The 15955-nt window shown below is 45.0% G+C and overlaps 2 protein-coding genes across 3 annotated transcripts in view; one reads left to right on the top strand and one right to left on the bottom strand.

Annotated features, from left to right (window-relative positions):
* Nucleotides 1-15955, top strand: part of PRICKLE2 (prickle planar cell polarity protein 2) — a 259811-nt gene that overhangs the window by 148939 nt on the left and 94917 nt on the right. The gene's annotated exons all lie outside the window — the stretch shown is intronic.
* LOC307208953 (uncharacterized protein C3orf49) overlaps nt 1-15955 on the bottom strand; it is a 330680-nt gene that overhangs the window by 34091 nt on the left and 280634 nt on the right. The gene's annotated exons all lie outside the window — the stretch shown is intronic.

The raw sequence follows: 15955 nt of genomic DNA on the forward strand, positions 1-15955 counted from the left end.
AAAATCACCAGGAAGTCAGAAGGAAAATACTTAAGCAACTTGATCTTCTTTTAAATAATTGCAAAGGGAGCGGGGAGTCTCCACCACCCCACCCCCTACAAACATCTGTCAGAGTTAATTTTACTTCATGGTCATTTGTGCCCCAGAGTGTTTAAGACCTTTAGGGATTTTGAAGCGAACTGTTGATGACTCAGACTTCTAGCAGATGATATTTTTAGCGTGACTGGTGTCTCTCCCCCCCCCCTTGCTTTTTTATTTTCCTCCCCTTTTTGCAGTCCTTAGAAGATACACAAAAGGCCCATGGCACACAGAGTGTCATCTCACACCTTTGTTTTCTTTAGAAACAGCCGGATCCCTGTAATTGCTGAACCAAGATGGTTAGAGCCCGGCTTGGTTTTTCTTTCTGTCGCTTTTATTTTTCTGTGTTTCCTTAAAGCTTACTTTGAAAAGGCAGGGCACACAGGCCACATCAGCACAACCTGTGGCCATGGAGTTTTTAATCCGGTCGTTTGCCCTTTTCTACTTCCAGCGACTGGGATGTGCCAAGAAATAAAGCAAGACTCATTACTCCCACCAGTTAAGAGCCACCACTCCTTGCAATTCTGTCTCACTTTCCCCTTTAACTTGTCCTGCTTCCCTTTAATCGGAGATTATTTCATCTTGCATGTCAAGTGCCTTTAAAGGAGACGTTATCAGAGCCTTGTGCTCTGATTTTGATGTGTGATCTGGATGCATCGTAAAGTCAAGGCTGGTTAGTTTTCAGTACTAGCCACAATACCTTCTTCTGGGGTTTTTGGCTTTCTCTTCGTGCAATGAGTTTTACTGTACCAAAGCAATACAACTCTGTTTCGTTTGCCAGTTATATTTACTTTTTAAATAAAATTTGGTTCCTTCTTGTCGGAACCCTAAGTGGTTTAGAGTACACACACACACACACACACACACACTTTTTCTCATTCTGATTACTTTCACAGATGGGTAAGTCCAGCTTGTCTCAAGGGATACTGAACTTTGAAATAATTACCATATTAAAAAGACTCTGAAGCCTTCTAATATCCCAAAGCATGTTAGAAACCCTTTCCATTTTCTCCATTGGTAACAGGAGAGCTCTGACATGTGGTCTTCCGCTTCTTTGCAAATGAAGACTGACCATGTCCTAATGGGCTTTGAATCAGGGCTACCATGACTCTAGAATGTATGTAGGGATTCCTTGTAAAATAATTCCCCCCCAAAAGAATTGCCGGAGCACAATGAAATGTATAAAACAGTATAATTAGCTTTGAGGAAGAGGAGTAATGGATGTAATCATTGCTCTGGGCTGGGAGAGAGGCTTGGTGTCAGCTCAGAGCAATGGCAACCTCTTGCTTCCAGATAAGACTTTTGCACAATGTCCTGGTCTAATTCATAGCCTCATCGCCCTTTTGCTCTCGGGCATCAGAGTAAGTGTGACGGGTGCACCCTCCTGATGTTTGGGGCTAGGACTCTTGTCATGGCTGATCATTGGCCATACTACCTGGGGCTACAATAGGAGTTCCTGTTCAGAACATCTGGAGATCAGATTGGGATAGGTGATGGAGAATCTGTGTTGCTATGAAGACTCTAGGGTTGCTGCTGTTATACTAGTGCAAGGGGGATATCATTTGTGCCATGTCCAGTGCACACCTGTACCCTTAGCCTCTGTTACGCAGCACAGAAAACAAGGCTTAGAATCATAAAAGTTGGAAGGTACCCCAAGGATCATCTAGTCCAACCCCCTGCAATGCAGGACTGTGCAGCTCTATCTCATACGGGGATCGAACCCACAACCTTGGCATTATGAGCACCATGCTGTAACCCACTGAGCTGTTGGGAAGCTGCCTTCAACTAAGTGAGCACAATGGCCCAGATAATTCAGTATCGTCTACGCAGATTGGCAGCAGCTCTTCAGGGTTTCAGACAGGGGACGTTCTGAGCCCTATCAGGAGATGTCAGGATTGAACCTAGGATCTTCTGCACTTTCCGTTCTGCTTATGTGCCCTTCTGCAGGTTTGCTCTGCAGCACGGGTTATCTTGCATGTGTTTTAATTATACAGTTCCCACTGGACTGCGCCAGCTTGAAAATGTAGTTTCCTGTGTTCAGCTAGACTGCATACAGCTATCTGCAAAAAAAGAGAAAAAAGAGCAGAGAGGCTACTCTGTTCAGAAATAAAGCCTGAATGTGAAAGATAGAATGCCTTCTTTCTGAGGCAGACTCCTCTGCTTATTTAAGTGGCTATAAAGGAATCCATTGAGATGGGATGACTGCATGCTATCTCGCTGAGCTGGAAAAGCAATTGAACAGCATAATTAAAAACCACACAAGATAACCCACGGAGCGGTGCAAGCCTTTAAAAGCACACTCATGCTATACAAACTGCTCCGGAATTAAAAATCACAGGGTGTATTTAGAGATCTGTCATTCTCTAGTCTTTCTTTATCCCCCCCCCCCACCAAAAAAAGTGCACTTGAAATGATGGCATCTGCTGAATGCACACAGTGGTGTGTTTTGAGTTGCCATTAGGAATCTGACAGTTCCTGCTAAGTTTGCCGGCTGTTTAGGCTAGTGTGTTTGCTCTCTGCCATATGGGAACCCTTAATGGCACTTCCAAAAGTTGGGCATTTGATGATCATGAGGCCAGAAACACACACACACACACACACACACACACACAGAGAGAGAGAGAGAGAGAGAGAGAGCTGTAATGCCCATGAAAACAGATTTTAGGTCAGGAGATGGATACTTTTTAAAGAGATTTGAGGATGTAAAATAAAATTTATTGTTTTCAAGCTGTCCAGGGCTGCTGCAGCTTATAACAGCTGCACAGCTGCATGTATCCCCCAAGAACTGGAGTATTTGGGAAAGGGGAAATTTTGCGATGTTTATCACGGATCCTTTTCCTACCTGTGGAAAGCTGAGAACGGGTGAGCAGATTGGGGTGGCATAGGCTGAATCAAGAATGGGTGTTGTTTAGCACTTAAAGGACTTGGGGCGCAGGCTCGTGGCACAAATTTGCATACGCTAATCACTATGGTATTGATGTACTTGGGCAAATTATGGAGACGGGTGGCAGTGTTGCGCTTTGCAGGCTCCCATCTGCACTAGGCATTTAAAGCAGTATCGTACCACTTTAAACAGCCAAAAGAATTGTGGGAACTGGTGTTTCTTAAACGTGTGCAGAAAGTTGCTAGGAAATTCCTGCTCCCCTCCCAGAGCTATAATTCACAGAGTTCTCGGAAGGAAAGGGTCTAACTATTAAACCACTTTGTGAATAGCAGCTCTGTGAGGGAGATAGGGGCATAGCTGTCAACTTTTCCCTTTTCTTGCGAGGAATCCTATTCAGAATAAGGGAATTTCCCTTTAAAAAAAGGGAAACATTGGCAGCTATGGATAGGGGGCCTCCCCACAACTCTCAGTGGTCTTATCAAGCTACAGTTCTCAAGATTCTTTGGGGGAAGCTAAGGGGATTTTAAAGAGGCATGTCAGTGCTTTAAATATCCGGGGCAGATGGGGCCTGGAACTTGGTGCAAAAGACTTAGCCCCCCACCCCTGGGCCTTCTGTAACCCTTGAGGTTGAATACCACTGTCGTCGCCACCTGTAAGAGTTGCCCTGCACATTACCATTAATCAAAATTTTGAAAAATTAAAATAGGTGTGAGACAGAGTTGGACACCTCTGCTTTGCTCGCTTCTGCCATTGCAGCCTGAAGCCAGGAAACTGGATTGGCTTATACACCTGTGGCAAGGAAAAGATAAGTAGGATGTTCTCTCCTGTCAGTAGTTACTCGGCTGTGAATCCGGTAATTTTGTATTTCCAAATTTTCTTTCAAATGGCAACAACGTAATTCCCCCACCCGCCGCTTTTCCAATTTCCACTTGGAGGAGGTTCTGCTTTCTGATCCCTTTATCTTTTGGCTGAAGGCCAAGCACAGAGGGACAGAACCAGAAATGCTCCGGTTTTATGAATATTATTTCCAGAAAGGCTTTCAGGGCCCTGCCATCACTTTGGCCATAAAAGTAACCAGGAATTAAGTTCAGATAAATGCAAGGTTATGAGGAATACGGCCGAAGGTGATTAAGAGGCCTGATCCTTTTGGTCCCTTGTGTCTCTCTCATTCCTTGAAGTATTTGTTTACTTAAACATCTAGGTCTTATAGAGTCTGGCCACATAGCAGTCATTGCATGGCTGAAAATGAATAAAAACACAACTAACAGAGAAAGCACTTCACTGCTTAAACGTAGCCCAAAGAGAGAGAAAATTCAAGAGCTAGTGTGTCATAGCAGATACTGTTGTTGTTGTTTCTGGATAAAACCAGATTCGAATCTTCACTCCTCCATGAAGCGCACTTGATTACATTGGGCCATTCACAATCTCTCAGCCTAGCCTGCCTCTGAATCTCTCTAGCCTCCGGCCCTCAGGATTCTCCCTACACCCTTTATCAGCCCTGCGTCATGCCCTTCTTGAGTGTTTGGCCTGGCTGAAATATGCCCTTGAACTCTTGTATATTGGCTGCCTGCATGGAGGATCGAGAAGGGTGTGTGGAAACCAGCCCACTGTAGAAAGACAAACTTGACCATTGTTGTTCCACCCACTTTTGCCTTGGGCCCCACCCACCATGGGCTTGTGCCCCCACCCCTGAAGGTTGCCCAGAAGGGATGAAAAAGTTCCCCCTGCCCTGGTTTCTATTGCCTGGTGAAGACATCCAACCCACTTGCTGCCAGACTATCAATAGGGAGAGTCCATAGCTCAGTGGTAGAGCACATGGTTGTGTGTGCAGAAGGTTCCCTATTCAACCCCAGGCATCTCCAGGGTGGAAATGGGCAAAACTCCAGTCTGAAAAAGTGGACAGCTGCTGCCCAGTTCTCACCAACCTGGTGCTTTCTGGATCTTTTGGACCACAGTTCCCATCAGCCCCGACCAGCCTCAGAGTTGTAGTCCAACTGCTTAGTCTGAAGAATTGTTCATGCACATGAAAGCTCATACCAATAACAAACTTAGTTGGTCTCTAAGGTGCTACTAGAAGGACTTTTTAAATTTTGTTTTGACTACGGCAGACCAACACAGGTACCTACCTGTAACTGGCTTATCCTGAGGCAGCTTTGAATGTCCCAGCAATCTGCCCACAGATTTCCTGTTGCTGGGAATTGTAGCTCTGTGAGGGAAATAGGAGTCTCCTAACAACTCTCTGCACCCTGAGCAAACTACAGTTCCCAGGATTCTTTGGGGCAAACCCATGTCTGTTTAAAGTGATGTAAAGGACTGGGAATGAAAGAGGGGGAAATGTAATTGAATGAGTGTCATTCACTATTTTGCAATAGCCTTCAGTCTTTGCCAGGTCAACTCCTGACTGTACTGAGGTTCTAGATGGGCCGTCTTCCATTCCTGCCATATTCAACTCCCCGTCCCTTTCACTTTACCTTTGCGTACATATGCTAGGGCTGGGGCAAAGAATCTTTAATGTTCTGTCAAGTTCAATCTCTCAATAGCCATTAAGCAGAGACAAGATGGGAGAGAGAAAGGAACTTGTGGTAATTTTCAGCCTACTGTACAATGCTTCCTCCCTCCTCTGCTCCTCTTTGGGAGTTGCAAAATTGTCAGCTGTTGAAATGCAGCCAACGTTTGGCAGTTGTGCTAATATGTGGCTTTGTGATGACACCAAGAGGTCTGATGTGTCCAGGACTATTGCCCAACTTTCGTAATGAATGGACTGACTCACCTCCCTAGGTATCTCATTATAGTCTGAGGAAGCAGCTTCCCGAGAAACTGGAGCCTAACTTTAAGAGTTCCTCCTCTTTCAGGTCAGGCCTTTCATACTTGCCTAGACTTCCTTTGTGCAACGGATCCCCTGTGTTTGATTATTGTCTCATTATTATTTTAAACCCACTGGCTTGTTAGAGTGCAGATTGCTCTTCAAACCAATGCAGTTTTTGTGCGTTGTTGATCAAGCCCCGTATAAGCGATCATCCTGGGAAACTGTAGAGTGATTTGCGCCTGTAGGAGAAGTATTGATATGAAATGACCCTGCCTAGCGGAGTTGCAAGTGAAATATTCTCTCTGGGGTTCTTATCTGATGCAGCTGGATCTATGTACGAAACAGTCAAAACGCAGCGCTGAAATTGATGGTGCGCTTATACAAAGGAACAATACCTTTAATAAGTGTGACGCTGAATCCATGGTAGGCTTGGGGCTCTGGGAGGGAGGGGAGAGAGGCATCTGCAAAGGTCAGCTGGCTCTCAGATCCTGCGACCTGATAAGGCAACCCAGCCTAACAGAATTCAAAATCCCCAATATCAGTCCACATGGCTGCTGTTTTGAGAGTTCCTGGCACTTCGTTTTCACTGGGCTGGCTGCCACATCCCACAGACTTCCTGGCAGCTGAGCAGTACCCGTTCCTGACGCCTCAGACCCTTTCATTCATGGCTGTCCCTAAAGGAGTGACTTTGTTTGTACCGTTTTTTGACCGCAGCGTAGCGTTTGGCCTCAGCCTAGTTGGGATAAACCTTTTCAGCAACACAGGCCTGTTTTAGCTCACTCCTCCTGCCAGGTCCTGGCTATGAATCTTTCACAGTGTCTCTGCTGTAGACTCTTAAAAATTAACATCTTCATAAGCAACTGGCCACTTCCTTACAACCTTGGAGACCTCCCTAGATGCAACTGCTTTCTCCCAAGGGAAGACCCATCAATGCAGTCTGCTTAGTGAGGTGTTTTGGGGTTGTTGTTTTTTAAATTAATATTGAGAAACTTCAGGGCCAGCCCAATACATTTTGCTGCCTGAGGCAAAGGGCAAAGTGGTGTCCCTTCCTGTTGCAGACTGGTGGTTGAATTTTGCTTCAACAACACTATCCTCCCATTCATCTGAGAGCAGAAGGCTATCTTGGTGGATGCAGTGCTGACCACAAAGCACACATGGCTTTGTCTACTCCCTGCCCTATAGCATTTTCCACCTGAGGTGACTTTCTCACTCTGCCTCATGGTTGAACCAGCACTGACAAGCTGGATAACCCAAGTAGGGCCGGTGTATAAGATGTGATTTCTGCAGATAGTCTTCTAGGATTGGTTCATTGGTTTGGGTTTGCAATTAAGTTGGTTGGTTTGCAGTTTTGTCTGCCATTTTGGGGCTTGGAACTGCCCAGTATTAGAATACTAAAGGCAATGCTGAAGATGTTAGAGGGAGCCAGCAAGAATCTGAAGAGGCTTCTACATCATCCAGGCTCTGCTCTGTTGGTGGATGAAAATAAATGGGAAATTGGAGAAGGTTCATGAATGGAACAGGCTGCCATCATACCTCTTCTCTTGACTATTTTAGATGTGCATCTATCTGTTTATTTAAGGGAGTGGGATAAGGAACCTCTAAGCCCCTTCAGCCTCAGGCAGCATGGCCAAATGGTACAGATGGATGCTGGGAGTTGTTCAGCCAAAAATAAGGCTCCCCTTATTTAAAGACTCATACAAGAGCTCACAATGATCCAAACAGTAAAAATGCAATCAGACCATTAAAAAGCCATCAGCAACAGCCATCTGAAACAAAATCTTCTGAAACCAGAAGAGAAAACATCCAGTATTGTTCCTTCTTCACCAACATAAAAATCTATTATGCAGGAGGATGTTGACTAATCTGCTCGAAAGAGTTGGCCAGACATGCCTTCTAAGGACTTCTAAAGTGAGAGGCAGAGATGCTTCCACAAAATAAGTCACACTGAGCAATTCCTTCTCTGAAGATCTTGATGAAGGGAGAAACTTATTGAGGTATCCTTGGTCTACACTGTGGGTAACCTTTGGCCCTCTGTATGTTGAACTTCAGTTCATATTAGACACAGCCAGAATGGGCAGTGGTTGGAGATCATAGAATCATAGAATTGTAGAGTTGGAAGGGACCACAAGGGTCATCTAGTCCAGCTATTTTGCCCAACACGGGGCATGAACCTACAACCCTGAGATGATGGGAGTCATAGTCCAACAAGATCTGGAGTGCACAATAATAGGGAAGGCTCCTTTAAGACTGCTTTCCTTGGCAGCCTGGGGCTTCCTAGAGTGGATATAGCTTGTAATGGAAACAGGAAGTGAAGATTGAAATGGATTTCCAGTCAGGGAGGTATTCCACAGGCCTTCAAGGAGGATTTAGGTTGAGAACAGGATATGAGATGGCATCAGCGCTGCAGCCGGATCACCACAGTGGAGGTTTTCACAGTGTTTGAGATCCTTCAGAGCCTGGAGATAATTACAGATAGTAAATTTCTTTGAATGCTTAGAAGTGCTGCGCCAGGGTGAAATTAGCTTGTATAAATCTATAAATGCAGCCAAAGAACTTAGCTAGACAATGTTAGTGTTACGATAAGGAGAAAAAGATATATTTAAATGGGGGGAAATATTCCGTGAAAAAATATGAAAATGCGATTTCTGTTAACCTTTTCTTCCTTGTAAAAGCAAACTATAAAAAGAGAAGTGCTGTATCAGTGAATAATTACACACCCCTAAAATAATCAAGATCTTGCATCCTAATGTTTCACCTCAATTCAGGAAGTGACGAACCTCTTGAACATTCAGAGTGAACAGACTCTCAGGACTCAGCTATACAGCTGCAAATAAAATGTTTTAAGCGTATTGTGAAGTGCAGTATACAAATGTGACACTAGATGGAGATGGCGAGCCATGGCAAATTCAATATATTTTTCAAAATGTGTTGTTGTTTTTTTTAAAAAAAACATTTTCACAGTGTTTTTTTAATATGTGTGCAGATTCCACCTGTCCAGCCTTTCAGAGCAGTGTGTTTCGGTTGAGACTGAGCATTATTCTCAAAGTACTGAGTGTGTTACAAAGGATTTATCCATTCTGTGATTCGAGAGCCAGTGTCTTATGGCCTTCTAAAGATTCCGTGCCTTCAAACATCCCGGTCGTTTTGTGATTACCTGTGCTCCCTGGGATGTGTGAGATGATAGAGGGCACCCTCAGTCGTGCAGAAATCATAGGATTTGGAGAAAGAAAACTCTATAATAATTGTGGGAAGCTTATTCCACTGTTACTGAGCTGCACTTGCAATTATGCCTTGAAGTGTGTGTGTCTCTTCCAGTATGCTTCCGAACTCACTGGAGAGAATTAAGGGAGGTATTTTACCAATTTTCAAGGTGGGACACCCCCCCCCCCCGCACCACAAAAAATAATAATGTTGAAGAGGGAACACTGCATGTTTACTATATGTGTATTTTGTATGATAAGGTGTGCTGGTGCTGGTGGCTTCCCATAACCCCCTTCCTTATACAAGGGATTGGGAGTGATGTCGCTGCGCCAGACAGGAATACCAAGAGCTTTTTAGGTGGCTGGCTGCCAAAAGGACTTTTGCTCTTCCTGCCTAGCTAAGCTACGATGCCCCTCCTGGACAAGCAATTGCGGAAACAGCCTGCTATACTGCATAAGCCTGATGTAAAAACCAGGGTCCTTTCCTGCACCAATACTTTATCATTATTCTTGTTCTTGTTACTTAATTAAATTTCTATACCGCTCTTCACCCAAGGATTACAGTTTACAATATGAAAACACAAAAATACATAACATAGTAAAGAAAGAAAGAAATACCCTTTCCCCCATTTTAAAAGGCCGTAGATTGTTTAATTTAGCCAATTAATGTTCAGTGTTTTATTATGTTTTTATATATGTTGGAAGCTGCCAAGATTGGCTGGGGCAACCCAGTCAGATGGGCAGAGTACAAATAAATCAACAACAACAGCAACAACAAAAACAACTATTATTATTATTTATTTTCTTGGACCCAACAACAACAACAACTACTACTACTACTACTATTATTATTATTATTATTATTATTATTATTATTATTATTTACTTGGACCCCACAAATTACCCCTGTTTTGAGAAGACCACATTCAGAGCCTTCTTGCCCCAGTTGTTGAAATTATCTACAATATTTGGTGAAAAGAGGCACATCTGTGTGTGTGTGTGTGTGTGTGTGTGTGTGCGCGCGCGCGTGTGTGTGTGTGTGTGTGCGCATATGTATGTGTATGTACACACATAAACTTACGCAATCCAGGATTATGGCAATATTTATTGGATTTGGACTCTGTTGTAAGATGTATTTTGAAATACAGCAGAATGTTGGAAGGGAATGCTAAAAGCATTGCATGCTGATATGTGTACCCACGCAAGCAGCCCTTTTGCTCAGCCCTAGTGGGATGCTATCACTTGCCTCTCCTGGCTCTCGTTGTGCTTGCTGCTCATCAGATTTCAGGGGAGGCTCTTGCTTGTGTTGTGAGTTAGAAGATTCTATTTGCTCTGCCCTGCAATTTCAGCCTGATGGCGTTTCTGCCTGATGCAATTTTATCTCGTTCACTCCCCCAGTGGTAATAGAGAAAAGATAAGCTGTGCTAAGAGACGTCCTCATGGCTCCTTTTCTATAGAATGAGAAATACTAACGCATGGATTGCCTTGAGAGTAAACCTTTGCCTGTGCTTTCTACCACTATCATTATTTCAAGGATCAGCTTCACCTAGCATTTAAAAAAAAATAAATAAAGGGGAGGGAGAGAGAAAGTTGAATGAATTAAGATTAATGTATCAGAATAGATCCACCAGGTGGCAGTCTACTGTCCCACACCCCTTTCTCCTATATGAAAAAAAAAATTCTGGGAATATAAGGATTTGCTGACTGCATTTACTTCTAGGTCAGCTGCACATTGCTTCCAAAGGTATATAAATGTACACTTCATTGCCTAGTGTGCATTACTATTAAGGCTATGCTAAGTGTTTATCTAAAAGGGACGCGGGTGGCACTGTGGGTTAAACCACAGAGCCTAGGACTTGCCAATCAGAAGGTCGGCGGTTCGAATCCCCACCACGGGGTGAGCTCCCGTTGCTCGGTCCCAGCTCCTGCCAACCTAGCAGTTCAAAAGCATGTCAAAGTGCAAGTAGATCAATAGGTACCACTCTGGCGGGAAGGTAAACGGCGTTTCCGTGCGCTGCTCTGGTTCACCAGAAGCAGCTTAGTCATGTTGGCCACATGACCCAGAAGCTGTACGCCGGGCTCCCTCGGCCAATAGAGCGAGATGAGCGCCACAACCCCAGAGTCGGCAACGACTGGACCTAATGGTCAGGGGTCCCTTTACCTTTACTTAAGTGTTTATCTGGTTTGATTTTCCGGTGGAAAGCAATGCTCTTTGGGTGGGATGTTATTGGAAGAAATACTGTATTTCTCCAAAAATTCCCAAATAGACCTTACAGCCCCTTATATACATTCCTATTCTCTTCTATTGTTTCCCTTATTTGCTCCTGCTGTGGCACCATTCATCTAAGGACCTGGGAAATCCAAGCGTATCAGGGATTTCATAGTGAATGTAGTGGCACAATGCAGCCAATCGGATTGGGCTACATTATGAAGCAAACACAACCAATTTAGAGTGAGGGCACTGCTTCCTGAAGAGGGAAAAATACACACACACCATTTGTTTTATTTTTGAGGGGGAGGAATATGTGCAGATTTCAGCGCTTACAAAAATGTTCATGCCCTCCCTCACAGCTCAACTCTGCCTAGTATTTATTTCCTTAACATACTTTAGGTAAAGGTAAAGGGACCCCTGACCGTTAGGTCCAGTCGCGGACGGCTCTGGGGTTGCGGTGCTCATCTCGCTTTACTGGCCAAGGGAGCCGGAGTACAGCTTCTGGGTCACGTGGCCAGCATGACTAAACCGTTTCTGGCGAACCAGAGCAGCGCACGGAAACACCGTTTACCTTCCTGCCAGAGCGGTACCTATTTATCTACTTGCACTTTGACATGCTTTTGAACTGCTAGGTTGGCAGGAGCTGGGACTGACCAATGGGAGCTCACCCCGTCGCGGGGATTTGAACCACTGACCTTCTGATCGGCAAGTCCTAGGCTCTGTGGTTTAACCCACAGCGCCACCCGTGTCCGAGTAACATACTTTAGCTAACCTAAAAACCAGGTAGTTTGTGTTGTTAACAGCGGTGGCTGCTCCATTAGGCCAAATGGGGCACTGCCCCACCAACCTCAGCCGACCCCCACCTGCCTTCTACCTTTCTTACATCTGGTCCAGGGGGTGACCTTGGATGTCACCTTCCTCCTCTTGACTCTCAGTGCTTCGATTGTGGAACTCGGCAAGCAGACGAACGGGGGAGATACCAGCATGAGTTGACTCCACTTACTTTTGGAGTGTCTGCTTGAGGTCCCAATGAGCACTTAACCGGCTGCTGTTAAGGAAGCCAAACATCCCTTTCTGTCCTCCTCTCCAATTCCTGCAGCAAATTATGTCGTGCAACGTGAAATTCTAGTGTCAGAGCCAAGATACAGGAACATGAGGACCATCTGCTGCAGCTCTTGCTGGACTTTGCCCCAAGTGAGGGAATGCTTGTTTCAATGCTACTCCATATTAAAAACAAATAAATACACGAATCTGTGCACATAGGGGAAAGGCTTTCTGTTACGCTGGTTTTATTTATGTAAGTTTTTTAAATAAAATAAAAGGTGGGTCGATTTCAGACATCGACTTTTCCAGCTGAAGTATGAAGTGCTGTGCACAATAGCTTAAACATGTGCCTCTTCTCATTCTGTACTTTGACTTTTATTGATAACGGGGAAACTAGATGCGAGTATAGCTCAGGGAAGCTTCCATTCTCTAGTGTAGCACACGGGTGCTGCTGCACGTGTTTTCGGTAATAGCAAGTAGTAGTAGAAGAAATAATTATCATCTGTTTGTAATCAAGGATAAAAGCTTGTGATTTGTTTGTGTTATGTGAACACCGGCTCTCCCAGGGCAGGTATCCACAAATTAACACACCAGCCCATTCCCTCCATTGAGCTCTTATTTATGTTTTGGTTTGGAGAAGGTGAGGGGAAGCTGGAGTCTGATCTCCCCTGTATCCCAGCACTCATGAGAGAAATCTCTCCCTCCGGCCTTCTGCATAGGAAGCAGTCAGGTCTTTGGTCTATCTAGTTGAGAATTGTCCATGTTGATTGGCAGCTGCTCTCCAAGGTTTCAGACAGGGTCTCTTTTCACCCTGCCTTGCAGATGCCAGGAACTGAACCTTCTGCAGGCAGATGCCCTGCCACCCTCAAGGTGTGTGAGAGGATATTCATGAAAACACTACTTATTTAACGACAGTGGTGCCTCAGGTTGCATACGCTTCAGGTTACAGACTCCACTAACCCAGAAATAGTACCTCGGGTTAAGAACTTTGCTTCAGGATGAGAACAGAAATTGTGCTCCGGCAGCGCGGCAGCAGCAGGAGGCCCCATTAGCTAAAGAACAGTTTCAGGTTAAGAACGGACCTCTAGAACGAATTACGTTCTTAACCCTAGGTACCACTGTACTGAAAACACTCCCAAAATGGTAACACAGGATAGCTGGTACAACAAGTCAATGTTTGTGGGCTTCTGAGCTTTAACCTACTCCAGTGGTTTTCAACCAGTGTACCATGGCACCCTGGAGTACCTTGAATAGTGGTCAGGGGTGCCACTATTTGGGGCAGGGGGGCAGCTCAGAGACCAGGGGCGGCGGCGGCAGCTGCCTGGAGGACCCCCAAGGAGTGGGGAGAGAAGGCTGAGGGAACACTCTACAAAGGAGGGTGTTTGAAAAAGGGTGAGAGGCTGCCAGCTGTGCAGGCAAGGGGTGACATAACTGGGCTACTGAGCCCCACAGGGGAGCCGCAGAAAAAATGTAATTGATCAAGGGAGCCATGGACACAAAAGAGGTTGAAAACCTCTGACCTACTCCATTTCTCCCCTCTGTGAGAAGAGCACAGGAGAATCTCAGGAGTGAGGATACAAGCTCAGGGTTTGCTCTAAGTGATCTTGGAGGCAAAGCTTAATCCAAACAGTTGTGCTTTATAACCGCGCTGGGATTTGAACTTGAATCTTCTCGTTGTAAGAATCCAACCTTAAGCTTGCTTTCTTGGAAGAGAGTCTTGCTGATTTCAGTGGAACTGATTTCCAAGTAATTGCACTGTAAAGTCTTCGCCAAATGCTCTGTTCACGACACCAGCCCTGGCACCAGCTCTTGGAGAATTCATTAGGAGCAATTTTGGCTAGAAAGTTAAGGCCAAATTAGATTAAATTAAAATCCTATTGGTGGGAGGAGGAGGAGGGGGAGGAGGAAGATGAGCAGCAGCAGCAGCAGCAGCAGCAGCAGCTGGGGAGGTTGGCTCTACTGACAAGCCAAGAGGAGATTGCAAGCAAGCTCCACAATGTTAAAATTTGGCACGGCCAAATAAGTGATTCATTGTCGCTTAGCAGTTTTGCTTCAGGAAACTCATCATTTTTGCCCACCAGGGGGAAGTTTAATTGGCACACTGCTGCTCCCCAGTTATAAGACGTTGGGGGGAAGTGTCCTTCAGATCTCCTCTAAATCCTGGAGTATCTCCTTTGCACTTCCCTCTTCTTTTTAACCTAAGCTCTGAACGGCCATTATTTCTGATATTTTTGGGTAGATGTAACCTTCCGTTTTCCTATTCAGGTTTCCAATTCAGTTGGGTTTTTGGAATCAAAGCCCGTTCTTCTCATTACTGAGCATCTGTGTGTACATATGCACAGCCTCGGATTTATGAATGCCTCAGGAAAACCAGGCTGTTCCTTTCTGTGACTCATAAGATAACAGAATTGGAAGGAACCCAGTGGGTCATCTAGTCCAGCTCTCTGCAATTCTCAGACAGGATATCATTTACCTAAATCATTGGTGATGGCTGCCTGTCCGGCCTTTTCTTGCAAACTCCCCAAAGACGGAGAATTCACAACTTGTTTTGAGGTACTGGTTCCTTTCATGCTCATCTGCTTTTATGGTTAGCAAGCTTCTTCCTTTTTCATATACAACCCTCAGCCTTGAATCTGCTCTTTATTTATTTAAGTTTGTTGACTCAGATCCTGTTTGGGTGTGTGATATTTCACCTTTGGGGGCTGTGCCTACATGAAGATCAAGGACAGGTATTGATTGATCTTGTAGTCTCCTCCCCCCCCCATGTTCACCATTGTTTATTTTCTCAAAACCTGCCTGTCCTCAAAGAAAAGCTAAAGGTGTCTATCGACAGAAAAATAAAACCATGAATCAATAATTTAAAACACCACGGTATAACACCAAAGCATTGAAACTTTGATTTCCCTGACCATGAAAGCACCCAGTTCAGCTGTTTGCTCACATGACTAAGTGGAGGGGAAGCAATGGGGGGGGGAGTACCCACTCCCAAAATCTCCTAGGGTGCCTCCTGTTTTGAAGGGCTTTCCAGCCTAAAGATGAAGAACCGTCAGAATTTAGACAAGGGTCCTTGAAGTTGAAACACACAAGGACTTAGTGCAGAGGTTGCTGATGTCAAAGTGCTTTCAGCAGCTGCTTCTAATTCTGGTTGCACAGGCATGCTTGTGATTCATACTTCCATTACAGAAAGCTCTTTTTTATTCTTCTTTATCAATTGTCTCTAGCAATCACCTGAACACCCACCCACTTGATCACAAGCTGCATCCCAGTTCTTTGTGCTCCTTGCAACTCAGTAGCGTCACCAACGCCAGCTCATCCAGCTGCTTCCCCCAAGATTCAAGTTGCTTCCAGAGCAAAGCTTTGCATATACTGTATCGTGAATGGCAAGGATAACGTGCTCACTTTTTTGAACACATCGAGTGTTCATCTGTACTATTCGTTTGGAGCCACGAGTTCCATTTTAGCAGGTGCCTAGGCCAGCCCCCATACATGCATGATGGCAGACAAAGGACTGCGAAAGCAGATGCAAGAAGGAATAGGTTCTTGGAACGGAAAGCACGATCCTGACTCGCCAGCCACTATTGCTCCACACTTGGTGACATCAGTGGCTGGCAGCTAGGGAGGCTGCCCTACAGGTAGCTTCCTACCTTTGGGTGTTGCAGCCTTAGGCAAGAAAAGAATCAGAATAGGACAGGGGAAGGGGACCCAGCACCTCAACCACACAGCCCACATTG

The sequence above is a fragment of the Podarcis cretensis genome (assembly GCF_951804945.1).
Source record: "Podarcis cretensis genome assembly, chromosome: 2".
NCBI lineage: Eukaryota > Metazoa > Chordata > Lepidosauria > Squamata > Lacertidae > Podarcis > Podarcis cretensis.